At 38.6% G+C, this 3,117-nt stretch overlaps 1 protein-coding gene and 1 pseudogene across 2 annotated transcripts in view; both read right to left on the reverse strand.

Moving 5' to 3' along the window:
- LOC106884184 (actin-related protein 2/3 complex subunit 3-like) overlaps window positions 1-3,117 on the reverse strand; it is a 41,193-nt gene that overhangs the window by 22,517 nt on the left and 15,559 nt on the right. The window lies entirely within an intron of this gene.
- Window positions 904-1,025, reverse strand: LOC128251308 (5S ribosomal RNA; annotated as a pseudogene).

Below are 3,117 nucleotides of genomic sequence, written 5' to 3' on the forward strand. Positions count from 1 at the left end.
GTAGACGGAAACTGAAAGAAGCCCGTCGTATATATGTAAATGTATATATATATATATGTGTGTGTGTGTGTGTGTATATGTTTGTGTGTCTGTGTTTGTCCCCCCAACTTCGCTTGACAACCGATGCTGGTGTGTTTACGTCCCCGTAACTTAGCGGTTCGGCAAAAAAGAGACCGATAGAATAAGTACTAGGCTTACAAAGAATAAGTCCTGGGGTCGATAAGCTCGACTAAAAGGCGGTGCCCTAGCATGGCCGCAGTCAAATGACTGAAACAAGTAAAAGAGTCTTCATACACAGGAAAAAATTTTTTTTTTAATAAAATCCCCTTATCTGACCCCTCTTGTTTTCTATCTTTGGGAGGCATTTTCAAACATTGTGTTCGCATCAGAGATGCCTACACCCATTTGACCAATCCCAGAGAGACAAGCAGCCAATCTGCTTATACACTCAACAATTCCAGTACCTACATAAAACTGGGGCCATTAATTTGCATACAGTAAGTATTAACATTTTATCTAATATCAACAATCTCTTAACTGTGGAACTGTTATTTTAACGAGTTGTATCTATTTATCACCTGAAGAGACACATCTGCACCGTTAGATGCTCCTGAACCAGTTGCTCCATATCTTACCTGTGAGAGATCGGTGCTAGATGTGTCGAAAGAATTGCCATGGTGTATCGCAGAAAGATAAAAGACTTAAATCATTTGAAGGGACGCATCGCCAACTCATTTGCACAAGTATCACCAGATGTGCTGTTACGAGTTCACAATGAATGGGGGTAAACAGATTGCAATGTGTATTCAAAACAATGGTAACCATATACTATTTTAATATTTTAAAATGTTTCAGCCGCAAAGCTGCGGTCATGCTGGAGCACCACCGTTTAAAAGTGTGGGACACTTACAGCACCTAGGTTTCCCAAGCAGTCACCCATCTAAGTACTCACTAGGTTCGACGTTGCTTAACTTCGGTGATCGGATGAGAACCGGTGCTCTCAGCATGATATAGAGCCTGTTAAATAAAAAAAAGAAACTGTTTCTTATAAAAAAAATAAATTGTTCCTATGTATGGCAACTTTTGGAACACCCTGTATATACGTATGTATATGTTCCCCCTTCAATCCTGTCCCTTGTTTTCTTTCTGTCGCTCTCTGTCCCTCTTTCTCCTCTGTCAATTAGCAGGAGGGTGGGACACAGAGAATTTAGGACCGGTTAATTATGCAACCGGTGTGAAAAAAGGAGAGAAAGAAAGAAATTCTCTGTGTCCCACTATCTTATTTCTTTATTGCCCACAAGGGGCTAAACATAGAGGGGACAAACAAACGGATTAAGTCGATTACATCGACCCCAGTGCGTAACTGGTACTTAATTCATCGACCTCGAAAGGATGAAAGGCAAAGTCGACCTCGGCGGAACTTGAACTCAGAATGTAACGGCAGATGAAATACCGCTATGCATTTCACCTGGTGTGCTAATGTTTCTGTCGACTCGCCACTATCTTGCAAACTGCTTTCCAACCCTTCAGGATACCTTCTAAGCGTTACTCACCATACTGTCTTTCTCGCCCTGAGGATACATTTTGCTTGTTTCTCATTTATTTCATCTTTGTCCATCAATTCACTTTCGTATGTCCACTTTGTACTGTTTTGTTTGCTCTCGGCCCTATATTCTCCGCAACTTTTGTGGGCACCACCAGCATGAGAAGTCCTCAGTCTTATCATTCATGGTGCAAAACCGAGTACTACCACTTGGTTCATAACTGATGAAAAATTAGGAACCTTTTGTGTGTGTCTCCCGTCCAGTTGTTTATTCAGTAGACATTATACGTTTTTATTACAAGTTGTTTGTTTATTTATAACACATTTTTTCATTTAAGTAACAGAATGCAATGCACCCTGCTTTTTATTAGCATACATTTTCAGTTACATACATAATATTTCAAGATAGGAGAGTATTGTAGTTCGCTTGAAGCATTGTGTATTGTTTGTTAAGAATAAAAGTTTAGAATGGTACAACAATGCACTATAGAACAAAAAATGGACTATATACCTGTTGTAATTTGGTTATCTATAGTCCAATGATATTTCGGAATTACAATTCCTTCTTCAGATCTTCTTAGCTGGAGTCTCTGCTAAGAAGAGACTCCAGCTGAGAAGATATTGTAATTCCGAAATATCATCGGACTATAGATAACCAAATTGTTGTTGTTGGCACTCCATCGCTTACGATGTCGAGGGTTACAGTTGATCCGATCAATGGAACAGCCTGCTCGTGAAATTAACGTGCAAGTGGCTGAGCACTCCACAGACACGTGTACCTTTAACGTAGTTCTCAGGGATATTCAGCGTGACACAGAGTGTGACAAGGCTGACCCTTTGAATTACAGGTACAACAGAAACAGGAAGGAAGAGTGAGAGAAAGTTGCGGTGAAAGAGTACAGCAGGGTTCGCCACCATCCCCTGCCAGAGCCTCGTGGAGCTTTAGGTGTTTTCGCTCAATAAACACTCACAACGCCTGGTCTGGGGATCGAAACCGCGATCCTATGACCGCAAGTCCACTGCCCTAACCAATGGGCCATTGCGCCTCCAGATAACCAAATTACAACAGGTATATAGTCCATTTTTTGTTCTATAGTGCATTGTTGTACCAGTCTAAACTTTTTATTCTTTATAATATTTCACATATAATATTTGACATGCTCTGTTGCAAAGTGAAGGTTTGAATTAACAACCTTTTTAATTTACTGAGTGAATATATATCATTGAGTCTATAAGTATATATATGTATGTATGTTTATGCATGTGTTTATGTGTGTAGCTGTGTGTATATAATTGTATATATATATAATTGTATGCATATCTGTTGCAGAGTGAACGTTTGAATAAACAACCTTTTTAATTTACTGAGTGAATATATATCATTGAGTCTATAAGTATATATATGTATGTATGTTTATGCACGTGTTTATGTGTGTAGCTGTGTGTATATAATTGTATATATATAATTGTATGCATATCTGTTGCAAAGTGAAGGTTTGAATTAACAACCTTTTTAATTTACTGAGTGAATATATCATTGAGTCTATAAGTATATATATGTATGTATGTTTATG

Source organism: Octopus bimaculoides, chromosome 30 (genome assembly GCF_001194135.2).
Source record: "Octopus bimaculoides isolate UCB-OBI-ISO-001 chromosome 30, ASM119413v2, whole genome shotgun sequence".
Taxonomy (NCBI): domain Eukaryota; kingdom Metazoa; phylum Mollusca; class Cephalopoda; order Octopoda; family Octopodidae; genus Octopus; species Octopus bimaculoides.